Source organism: Canis lupus, chromosome 2, assembly GCF_003254725.2.
Source record: "Canis lupus dingo isolate Sandy chromosome 2, ASM325472v2, whole genome shotgun sequence".
Classification (NCBI taxonomy): domain Eukaryota; kingdom Metazoa; phylum Chordata; class Mammalia; order Carnivora; family Canidae; genus Canis; species Canis lupus.
In genome coordinates, this window is record NC_064244.1 from 14342615 (window position 1) to 14355381 (window position 12767).

The 12767-nt window shown below is 40.4% G+C and overlaps 1 protein-coding gene across 4 annotated transcripts in view; it reads right to left on the reverse strand.

The window, feature by feature from the left end:
• The window catches only part of SVIL (supervillin), a 230942-nt gene that overhangs the window by 158646 nt on the left and 59529 nt on the right, over nt 1-12767 (reverse strand). For all 4 annotated transcript variants that reach the window (XM_035712993.2, XM_035712994.2, XM_049100238.1 and 1 more), the window contains exon 2: nt 11547-11648. The gene's annotated coding sequence lies outside the window, so the exon portion shown is untranslated. The remainder of the gene's footprint in view (nt 1-11546; nt 11649-12767) is intronic.

A 12767-nucleotide genomic window follows, 5' to 3' on the forward strand; every position in this document is an offset into this window, starting at 1 on the left:
AGTTTACAGACAGCAAATAAACAGAGCGAGCACAAGCACCTCCTTTGCCATTCGTCCTTCCATGAAGCACCTACTTCTGAAGTAAGGATGATGTCGGGGCACTAGCAGAACTGTCTGTGCAGGGAAGCAAGGTTAACAAAGCTCTCCATCGCACTACGCCTGCCTTCGGAAAGGGTCTGATTTCTAAACGGCAATGAACTTAAACGATCATGAGGGATATTTTTTCAAGCTGCTCATTTCCAGGGCATGAAAAGACTAGGCAACTAAATTCATATTCTGTCCTAATTTCTGATCTAACAGAACTAGACTTGGAACTATTTCATTGGGGGTTTCTTTTTGTTTTTTGTTTTTTTGGGAGGAGGTGCCCATTTTTGCAATAAGCTTAGAATTTTGACATTACTGAGTAAAGACAGGACCATGCCTTAGTTTCCTAACATCTACACTGATACACTGGTAGGAGTCTAAGATTGTAGCCTTCTACACCACATATGAATAATTTTGTTTTGGAGTAGATTTTTTTAAAAGGGGGAATGATTTTTTTTGGTTAACATTTGTCTTTCAACCACCATATCTCCCCCTTCCAGATGATCTAAATCAATAATGACAGAGTGTGTGTCTCTCAAAGCTTATGGAGAGCTTCACTGGCTTTGGATGACAATCTTTCAAGTTCCAAGGTCGTGTGTAGGTCACTGGCTTGAACAACAGATGAGCAAGCCAACTCTTCTCTCCCAGGCTGCTGCTTCAAGAGCAAAGGGCGTGGAGCCGTGCTCAGCATGCACAGAGCTGCTGGCCTCATGGTTGAAATGAAATGTGAGTTTGCCGGGGTGGGGGAGCCTGGACCGTGTCTTATGAGTCCTGGCTCCAGGGACACAGCCTATCACAATGGAGGGACCAACATCACATTCCTGGACACCAGGCTCAGAGTCCCGAAGAATATTCAGAGATATACAAATTGTGACATGCTCCATTTAGGCCAACATATATCTAAATATATGGGATCTCTGCCCATTCATCCCATGGCAGAACCATAGGGGGTTACTTCTCAGGTGGAAACATGAAGTGGTACAGCTGATACAGTAAGGACTTCCTATACCAGAGAAGATGCATAAGGCCTTTTCTTTTTCCATGTCATTGTGGGCATCACAAAGCTGACCGCCATAAGTGGTTTTCTCTGCTGATGCCAAATACCAAGGGGGAATAGGCAGTTCTTACTCCTGAATGAAAAACACCAAGTACCTATGATTCTCCTCAAGGAACACTTTGAAAATTCAAACATCCACACTGTGTCACAAAGGAGAACACCAAGGCCCCAGAGACCCACTGGGGATGGAGAGCACCTGGGCAGCTTTCTCTGCAGCCACGATCTCCAGCCTCCACAAGCCATGAAACCACATATACCCTTGACTAGAAGCACAGTACATGCATCTCAAGCTCAATAAGGTTCACATTGTAAAAGTTCTTTCTCATTTTCCTCCAGAAACAGTTATAAGTGATGGCTACACACTTGGCCAACCCACAAACGCCTGATAAACCTGTAATAAAGTGGAACCACAGTACCAATAATTCTATAAAATTGAACCGCTGCATGTTGTAGCTTAAAATGTATCTGTGGCTCTAACTGGGAATCCTGAAACACAACTCCCTGGCAGTACAAGCAGCGACTTTCTACCCTCAGGTTTAGGCACTGATTCTTATTTTGGGGGCATGTGCTATAAAATTGAGGGGGGCACCAGCTGAAAACCAGAGTCAACTGTGGGGAGCAGCATGATGAGGAGTGGGGGGCTGAGTTCAGGACAATGAGTAATTTCTAGGGTAAGTGGAAGATACTAGAAACTGAAAAGTTCAAGGGAATATGATAGAAAGATACAGGAATCAAATAGTGAAGTTTAGCCTCATGAGGCATTTACTTCATCTTCTTCTATTTCTCATGTCACTGCATCAGGTGAATGCTTGCTTCCAGTCCAGAGACCAGAAATTGCTGGTTTCAACTAAGACTCCTAGGACCCCATCCAGTTCCAGGAAAACAGATTCTATGATTCTGCAGGAAAGCACCATCTCAGAGTAACCAAAGGAGAATGGAGAGGATTAAAAAAAAAAGAAGAAGAAGAAAGGAGGGAACAAAGAAAGGAAAGGGATCCAGGGAGAGCGAATGTCTATCAGTAAGAGGCATTCTGGAGTCAGAGTCCCTCCACTGTAAGGCTGGAAACAAAGGTAAGAGTTCTTGATCACAAGGCAGCTCCCCTTCAACAGAGGCTCGGGCTGTAGCAGACAATCCACCTGCAGCCCCTGCAGTCACCAGCCGGCCTCATCACACCACAGCGGACCACATGCTGGCATGCATGAAGAACTCCCTTCAGAGGCTCCACTACAGATGGCTGCAACCTCATTAGTGGGACGGAGGCACAGGCTCAACAGAGGGAAGAGAGAGAATGTACATGCAAACGCATCTCTGAATGACTTCACTTGTTAAGTTGTGCCAGGGGCTATGGCTTTCTCCGGCCCATGTTCCCACCCCACCCGCCACCCACCAGAGCCACAAGAACATAAACTCCATCCAGTTTGAGATTATTCTGTTTTGTAGACTGTTGCTAATCCCCAGTGCCCGCAGTCGTGCCTCGGATATAGTAAGTGCTCAATAAGTATTTGTTGAAGGGACAGAATAATGCACACTTTACAGGAGTGTGCCAAAACAGTTTTTTCCAAAGGTTACTTTACCCCTCTACCCTCCCCAGTCTGATCATGATCCCTGCTGGCTCTGGGTAGACCATTCCACAAACCTGAATTAGTTATCTCCTCCCCAAATATTTATCTGGGCAAGATTTTCCTCATTAGGCAGCGCCTGATTTCAGGAGAGGACTCCTTGCAAAACTCTCTGTGTGTTCTGATCTTTGAGGCATGGCGTCATGTATGCAAATCCACTGCACCTGGCCAAGTGCATGCCACAGCCCTGTTTGCAGGCCTTTATGGTGAACTAACTGACATGGTAAGTCCTGCAGCCAGGATGACCTTCCAGAATCAGGCTCACAACAGGCCCTCCCTGCATGTTTTCTGGTGATGGCCAAGTAGGCAAGTTCAGTCCTTTCTCCCCCGAAACATGATACGGCTTTCTATACCAACAAGAATTAATTCAAATCCCTAGTGAACAGTACAGGATAAGAAAATTACAGTAATCTAATCTTGTAGAGGAAGAAGTATGAATCATCATTACAGGGTCTGACAGCAAAATGATTAATCCCAGGCTGCGCAGAGGTTAGGGTCCATGGCCATGGCTCTTCATGGGCTACCAACCAAACAGGGGGACCCCACCAGGCAAATATCGGAGAGGCAACATTGTGGTTTTCATCCCAGATAAGAAGCAAGGAACAACAATGCTATGTTCTCAGGACCATACTTTAAAGCTTTTTGTTCAGGGAAGTGCAGAGGAGAAGGACTCTAGGGCTCCAAAACCTTGTGTGTTCTAACCCTGGTGTAAACGGCTTAGGCTCTGGGGCTTATTCATAAGCAGGATCCATAAGGCCTGCAGAATCATAGCATCTCAAAAACAATTAGAAACCCCAACTGTCCCCAAGGGGACAACAACAGGATATACATAGGACAAGCAGGGAGATGGATAATAATACTTAGCAGAATGTTCTTCTGACTGCAACAGAGAAACTCCAGTTTTGAAGGAAAGTCTTGGTCTTTTCCTGAAACTTGCAAAAAAGAACATTGGAGCTCCCCATCCACCATCAAGAAACCACAGCTCCAGTGTACTGGGGAAGCTGGTCAGGGCGCCCGCAGCCCTGAACCATCACTGGAGTGGTTGCTTTTTTCTTTTGCACAGCTGTGTTCAATTTTCTGTCCTTGGGGTTTTAAAGGAACATTTATTCTAGAGCCAGGATTCTCAAGTTTTATGGTTATACAACTCCCTTCCAGAGCCAAAGAATGTTTGAAAAGCCTAAACCCAGCAAAGAGAATTAGTAAAAGGATCCAAATGAAAGTGAAATAAAATGTTAGGACTCATTCCAATTTATATTCAACCTCTTACTTAATCATATTGTACCTTCTGTTTGTCCTTCAAGACGTTTGCTGCTTACTTTTCATGCAAATATAGGTAAGCATGTGTCTATGTGTGTGTGGGTAAGAAATAGAAGAACAAAGGTGTATTTACATTCTTCCATGGTTTCTGTTTCTCATTCTGTGGCAAATTTTAACTAAGGCCTACATCTTACACTGAGTTTAAGTAAAGATCACCAAAAAAGAGATTCCTTTAGGATTTTTTCTTAAAAAAGTCAAACCAGTGGCATTTTTAGATGCAATCCTCTAAGCTGAGTACATCATCAACATCCAAAAATTATTGCTCCCCCAACACACCCCAGAGACTATAAGGCCCTCAGCAGCCCATGGTTTCTGAATGCTGCCAAATAAGGTTACTTCAGAAAATCCAGAAGTCTCTTACCTGTCTTCTTCTGTCTTCTCTCTTCCTGTCAACTACGTTCCCACATCTCAAAGAAATCTGCCCAAAGTCTCTGTCTACATCAATTCACAAACATCACTTTTATGTTTGCCTCTTGGCGTCTCCCAAATACTATTTCATACACTCATCTGATCTGACAAAGCAAAATTCAGGTTTTAGGGCCTGAGGTCTGTGATACAACACACACCACCCACATGAGGGGCCTGGCTGCATCCCAAGACAAGACGCTTTTGAGAAACAACGTAATGTACACAGATCTACCCTGAGCAGAAAAAAAAAAAAATGAATCTGTGCTCCTCCGTGAAATGATCTAAAACGTGGTCAATAGCACCTGCTTTATTAATACAGTCCAATTCTCCAAAAACAATTAGAAAACACTGTAAACTGACCTTGTCTGCCCCCAGTCTTGGTAAGCACCTGAAGCAAACTTCCCTTGAAGCCTGTCTTCAATAGAGCAGACTAAACCCTCTCTTAGCAGTCACTTTCTCTTGCTTTTTTAAAAATCAAGACATCAAAGTGCTTGTTAGGGGCACCTGGTGGCACAGTCAGTTGAGCGTCCAACTCTTGGTTTCAGCTCAGGTCATGATCTCAGGGTCGTGAGATGGAGCCCTGAGTCAGGCTCCGTGCTGAGCAGAGTAAGACTTTTTCTCCCTCTCCTTTTGCCCCTCCCTGCTGGGTGTGCACGTGTGCTCTCATTCTCTCTCTCTCACTCTCTCGCTCTCTCTCTCTTTCAAATGAATAAATAAATCTTAAAGAAAAAAAAAAGCTTCTGTCAGCATGGCCCCATAGGTAAAGTATAGGTTGAAGTTCAAATGATTCCTCCCAGATAACCACTCTAATTCTCCCGTGATTGGAAGTTGCTGCAAGTTACTAAAATCTCTACACCTGGTTGGAGAGCAGCTGGAAGGACTGGGTAAAGTCGTGGTTTCTCTTAAGCTGGTGATTTCCTCAATGGATGACAATCTACTTCTAACCAAGTAGGACACACCACTATATTGTTTTCTTATAATAATAAATGAAAAAAAAAAAAAAACCACTCTGTGCTCTAGAACAAATTAAGAGGTTTCCTTCAGAATAAGAATGTTTGGATGAAAGTAATACTCAAATGTTCTTCCTTCAAAATCGCCCAATGCATGTCCCCTACATATAAAGTGAAACACAACCAAACAATTATGACCACATAAAATTTTCTTTAAAAAACCACACACAGGGCTGCCTGAGTAGTTAAGTCAGTTGAGCAGCCAACCCTTGGTTTCCACTTAGGCCACAATCTCAGGGTTGTGAAATCGAGCCCCGCATCAGACTCCACACTCATTGTGGAGTCGGTTTGGGTCCCTGTTCCTCTCCCTCATGCTCTCTCTCTCTCATTCTGTGTGTTTCAAATAAATAATAAAACATTAAAGATAAATAAATAACCACACACAAAAGTAATCCTTACAAGGAGCCTTTAACCAGGGCTTGAAAAGTTTTCTAACTGCCAATGTTTTCTAATATGCCAAGCCAGTTAGAACACACTGGATTTCAAATATATAGTTTTCTGATAGGTCATTTATATTCCACATAAGGCAGAAATTTGAACTAAGAAGACTCAGATATAACGTTAAAACCTTGATTTAATAAAGCATGCATACACAAATACAAACACACGCCACACATGCATGCATGCGCAGACACACACACGCACACACACACACACACACACATCTTGTAAAAGAAAAAACAGCACCACTTGGACTCATTCAAAATGAACAGCCTATAGTCATGTGGCTCAAAACATGTTTGTTCAAAACATCAAATGGGCTTTATAGACTAAGTAGCAGCTCATTTTCTGAAGAGAAAGTAAAGACTGAATTGTTGGTTGAAGGAACATGTATCTTAAAAAGTTGCTTTTACAGTCTAACAAGTAAAGGAGCATGGAGGAAGAACATGCTAATGCAGATGGTAAGATGTATAGTCAAAGCACTTTTGAGGTTTATTTTAATTTTTTAAAAGATTTTATTTATTTATTCATGAGAGACACACACACACAGAGGGGAGGGTGCAGAGACAGAGGCAGAGGAAGAAGCAGGCTCCATGAAGGGAGCCTGATGCGGGACTCGATCCTGGGTTTCCAGGATCACGCCCTGGGCCGAAGGCAGGCACTAAACCGCTGAGCCATCCAGGGATCCCAGGTTTTTTGTTTTGTTTTGTTTTGTTTTGTTTAAGATTTTATTTATTTATTTGACAGAGAGAGAGAGAGCACAAGCAGGGAGAGCAGCAGAGGGAGAGGGAGAAGCAAGCTCCCTACTAAGCTGGGAGCCTGATCGGAGTTTGATCCCAGAACCCTGAGATCATGAGCTGAGCTGAAAGCAGATGCTTACGTGACTGAGCCACCCAGGCGTCTCAACTTTTGAGGTTTATGAAACACAACTTCCCCAAGCATTTGTATGGGGGCCTTTTGAGAAAGTCACCACTTTTCTCTCCACCTCACATAGTCTTGGTGGTCCTAGCTCTGAGTTCCACCCATGTCTGAAGACATACAGAGCAGCAGTGTATATAAAGCCAGGACTCTGCTTTATAAGGACCTTCACTGCATCTGAAGGCATGGACTGTCTTTTCTCTCTATTCTGTCTTCAAATGATTTTTAAACAATTTGATCTACACTCCAAAAAAGCACATTACTAATAAAATCCTCCTCTAAAATAAAATAAAATAAAATAAAAATAAAAATAAAATAAAAATCACCAGAGAACAAAGCCTAGAATGACACTCTTCTCTGGTACCACTCAGCCTAGCACCACTCTCCTGCCCCAGCCCAACCTACAAGTGGGCAACTCCCTCAATGCAGCATTCACCCCCGAAGTTGCTGTCTCCAAGGGAAGAAATGGCCTTCAAACACTACCAGCACTCTGGGGATTCAGCAGAGCAGGAAAGGATCCCAGAGGAATTTTCACCAGAGTGTGGTTCCAGGAAAACTTCTAAAAACAGTTGCCCTCCCTCTCTCAACTCTAGCATTTCACATTCCCTCCTCGATCCACAATTCCAGAGTCTCCAGGATTAAGCTACTCTTGCCAAGGTCATCAACAGCATCCATCTTGGCATTTCCACTTTGGTCCTCCTCTTCCTGATTTTTCAGTAGCACCAGCTCTGTGAACACTGACTGCCCTCTTTCACCTGACCTTCATGTCCTCATGCTCCTCTACTTTCCTTCCTCCCTGGCAGACCCCTATCTCAGGTTTCTCTGTGGCTCTCCTCCTCAATCCCATTTCATTCTGAGGCTCATTTCTGTGTACGCACACACATTTTTCATCCTTTCTTATGGATTCTATCACCTAAATGTTATCTGCATTCAGGATTGCTCCTCTGAGTTCCAGACTCACATTCAACTGTCTACCTAGTATCTCTAGGTGGATATTTACCAGGTCCCTCAAACTCAGTATGTCCAGAACAGAACTCTTGATTCTCAAAGCTGACCCTCCTTATTCAAACAAAACAAAACAAAACCTGTTCTCCCAGTTTTTACTCCCTTCAGATGTTGCCAGGGCCAGAATCTGGGAGTTATTCTTAATTTTCTCTTGTTCTTATTCCCTACATATTATCTATCACCAAGTGCTGATGCTTACATCGCTAAGACATATCCCTTTTTACATATACAACAGGTTTATTGATATATAATTCATGTACCACACTATCCACCAACATAAAGTATATAACTTAATGGTTTTAGTATATTTATAGACCTCTATATCATTATCAAATCAATTTTAGATATTTTCATCACCCCAAAAGAAACTATGCACCCATTAGCAGTCACTCTCAATTTTCTCCAGTGCTAGGCAACAATTAATCTGTCTCTATAGGTATGTCTGTTCTATAAATTTCATATAAGTGGAATTATGCATTATGGTCTTTGTGTCTAGCTTTTTTCACTTAGCATATTTTCAAGATTCATCCATATTGTAGCATGGATCAGTACTTCATTCCCTATAACAGCTAAATAACATCACATGGGTATATAATATTGTATTCATCTGCTCATCAGTTGACAGACATTGGGTTTTTTCCATTCTTTGGCAATTATGAATGATACTGCCATGAATATTTGCATTTTCATATAGACATGTTTTCATTTATATTCGTACATACCTAGGAGTGAATATGTTGGATCATAAGGTAACTCTATTTAACTGTACGAAGAAATGCCAGACTGTTTTCCAAAGCAGCTGCTTTGGAATGATTTTGCATTCACACCAACAGTGTATAAGAGTTCCAATTTCTCCATATCCTCACCAACACTTGTTACTGTCTTTCATAGTAGCTATGAAATAATACCACATTGTGGTTTTGATTTGCATTTCATTAATGGCTAGTGAGGTTGAGAACCTTCTCATGTGCTTATTAGCCATTTGTCTACCTTCTTTGGAGAAATGTCTATTCAGATCTTTGCCTATTTTGGAATTAGGTTATCTTTTCGTTACTAAGGTATAAGAGTTCTTTATATATGCTACATATAAGTCCTATATCAGATTATACGATTTGCAAATATTTTTCCCATTTTGTGGGTTGTCTTTTCATTCTCTTGATAGCATCTTTTGATTAATTTTGTTGATGTTCAAATTAACTATTTTTAATTTTTCACTTGTGCTTTTGATGTTGTATCTCAAAAAAAATCATTACCTAACCCAAGGTCATGAAGATTAATACCTATGTTGTCCTCTAAGGATATTATAGTTTTAGGTCTTACCTTTAGACCTTTGATCCACTTTGAATTAATTTTTGTATATGGTGTGAGGTAATGGTCCACCTTTATTTCTCTTCATGTTGATTCTCAGTTATCTCAGACCATTTGTTGATGAGACTATTTCCCTAAAGAATTGTCTGGCATAACGATCAAAAATCAATCACCATAACCTTTTGGGTTTATTTCTGATCTATAAATCCTATCACAAAAAAATCTATATGTTTATCCTTATGCCAGCATCACAGCGGCCTGATTATTGTAGCTTTATATTAAGTTTTGAAATCAGGAAGGACAAGTCTTCTAATTCTCCTTTTTCAAGATGTTTTGGCTATTCTGGATCTCTTAAATTTCTATATGAATTTTAGGGTCCGTTTCTGCAAGGAATCCATCTGAGGTTTTGATAAGATTGCACTGAATCTACAGATCAATTTAGGGAATACAGTCATTTTAACAACAGTAAGTCTTTTGATCCAAGAACATGGGATGTTTTACCATTTATTTAAATTTTTTAAAATTTTTTTCAACAATATTTTGTAGTTTCAAGAGTGTAAATTTTATACTTTTCCGATTACATTTATTCCTAAGTATTTTATTCTTTTTCCTTCTATTATAAGAGAAAATATTTTCTTAAGTTCATTTCAGATTGTTCACTAAAAGTGTATAGCAATAAAACTGACTTTTGTATATTGATATTATATCCTGCAACCTTTCTGAACTTGTTTATTAGTTTTGATAGTGTAGTAGATCCCTTAGGATTTTCCAAATCCATGATCATGTCATTTGCAAACAGAGATAGTTTTACTTTTTCTTCCTCTCAAATCTAGAAGTCTTTTATTCCATATCCTTTCCTAACTGCCCTGGCTAGAACTTCCAGTACAATACTGAATAGAAATTATGAGAGTGGACATCCTTGTCTTGTTCCTGATCTTAGGGGAAAAGCTCTCACAGTTCTTCACGTTAACTGTGATGTTAGCTGTAGGTTTCTCATAGATGCCCCTTTCAAGTTGAAGAGCTTCCCCCTCAATCCTACTTCATTGTTGTTGTTTGGTTTGCTGTTGTTTTAATCTTAAAGGGATGTTGGAATTGTCTAACGCTTTCTTTCTGTAAGACATGCTCTTTCACACTTGTGTTTCCTTCTGTATACTCCATACTATCTCCATAGCTCAGTATTTCTCATCTCTACAGGTTTCTACTTCAGGAAGTCCTGGACTATTCTATTCAAAAGTCTCTATCCATCACTATCTTTCCCCCAGTCTATCATATAGACTTCAAAGAACTCAGGTATTATTACTATAAGTACAAATTCTGATAACCCTTGTATAAGGTTTAATATTTGCCAGCATGTATTTATCATCTTAATCCTCACAATAACCTCACTAGGGTAGATGCTATTATTACCATTTTATATATATAGAAGTTGAAAGAGAGTTTAAGTGTCTTGTTCAAGGTTACAGTTTATAAGTGGCAGAATCAGGTTGAAAACCCAGGTCCCCTAGCTCTCTTAAACATTTTCTATCATGTCTACCAGTAATTGCTCTTACATAGTTCTGACCTTAATTACGATCTGTACATAAGCATTGCCAATCTCACTTATTGATATATTTTAGTATCTAACACCATACACAGCTGGGGTTCATTAACTATTAAATGGACAAATGGAACACTAATCTCAAATGCCCAACAGGAGAGGACTCTGGTAAGTACTGCTGAGTAGACACACCCATGAGATTCATAAGGCTCATTTGTTTTTGAGATCCTTCAGGAAGAAAGGTTGCTTAACTTTAACTCAATGTTTTCTAAACTCATTTGGACATAGCTCCATCTTCCCACCTCTGTCCCACTGCATTAATAGTCTTGGGAACTGTGGTCCAAGGAACACATGTTGAGAAATACTACTCAAGAGAGGCAGTCCAGAAAGCACAGCTCCTGGAAGGATGCTCCTTTTCTGTGCCCTGCTCCACTCTCATCTAAAAAGTCTCTCTAAAATAAATAAATAAATAAATAAATAAATAAATAAATAAATAAATAAATAAATAAAATGCAAAGCCTCTCTCATAGCCTCAGCTCAGTACAAAAAGAAAACCCCAATATTAAGTTTTCCTTTTCTTACCTGGAACTCCTAAAGGGCTAATGTGACACTAAAGAGATACTCAGATTTTTTTCAACTATCGAAAGGGCTCACCTCCCCTGCATGTTTGTGGCCCCATAGCTTATCACAGATGAAGCTTTAATTTTCTCAGAGCTCTGGTTTCTTGAATGTGATTCAAACAAATTCATCCTTTATGATGTACTTTAATCTGCATTCTCAGGATTCAGACAAAGCCAATGATGTGTTAACCACAAAACTGTATTTCTTTCCTAAATACTTACTGTAATGCTGATATTTAAATCATAGCTTCAGATGTAGAATCACTTCAAAATCTTTGTATCTCAGTTCTGTAAAGTCTTCAAAGTCATCTATTCAAATTCTCTCTGAAAGGGGGAAAGAAAAATTTTAATTTTGAAATCTAATAGCAAACCATATAAGACAAACACATGTATGAACAAAGGAGGATACACTGCTGTGATTAATTTTCGGCTTCTAAAGAGCTTTTACTCTTTCAATTAGTCATCTACATCATCAGCTACAACAAATTATAGGCAGTGGTTCGAGCACCTTTTTAAACCTCTTATAAAAAATACTCACTAAAAATGTGTTTTCCTTCATCTTAAGTTCAGTGAATTAAGCCATTTCTATGCAATGGTTCTCCAAAGCTCTAATTTTCCACAGTGACTGGAATTTTATACATTTGGTCTAAAGGCAAGAATCATCTTGAGTAAATAGGAGTACTTCCTAAAATGCAAATTTAGATCAGATCCAAATAAGGGGATTTGGGAAAGAAGCCTGAAACAAAGGGAGACTTGAGAAAACGGAGAAGGATGGACTGGAATTCATCAAGGATTTGGATATGGATAGCCAGAAGGAATTGTCAAAGGCGCAATTCCTTAGAAAAAGAGATACTGAATAAAGAAGTTGGAGATGAGTGTAACCCCCTCTAGGGCATCCAGAGTGAGTGACTGGGCTAGAGCTTGGTCTATGCCATTAATTCCAGGCAGAGAAAATCTTCCACATCTATTTTCCTCACAGGCTGGGAAACGAGGGAAAACCCTACTCATACTGGAAGTACAACAGAGGTGGACTATGGCATATGCACATTCCCCCATATGATTTTCCTAGCTGCCTGTAATCTGCACACAAGAGAAACTCCCTGGATAATATTAGTTCATTCCCTATGCTCAAAATGGCTGACTGCCTGTGTGGCATCCCAATGACTCATCTTGCGAGAAGGATACTAAACACAAGCAAGGCTTCAGCCCTGAGATCCCAGACTAAAGAGGAAAGCCCCCAAATTTATTAGTTGGTTAATGGTTAAACAGCTGTGGCTTTGGAAAACCTTTTGTTTCGGGATACTGAGGCACTTCCTTCTTTCTCCTCCCAATGTCTGCTCAGCACTTCCTTGTGTTACCTTTTAAAAGAGTCATCTTAGCAAAGAGTTCGCTCAGGCACAGAAGGCCCTGAATGGGACAGCAGCCAATGACACACCAACATTG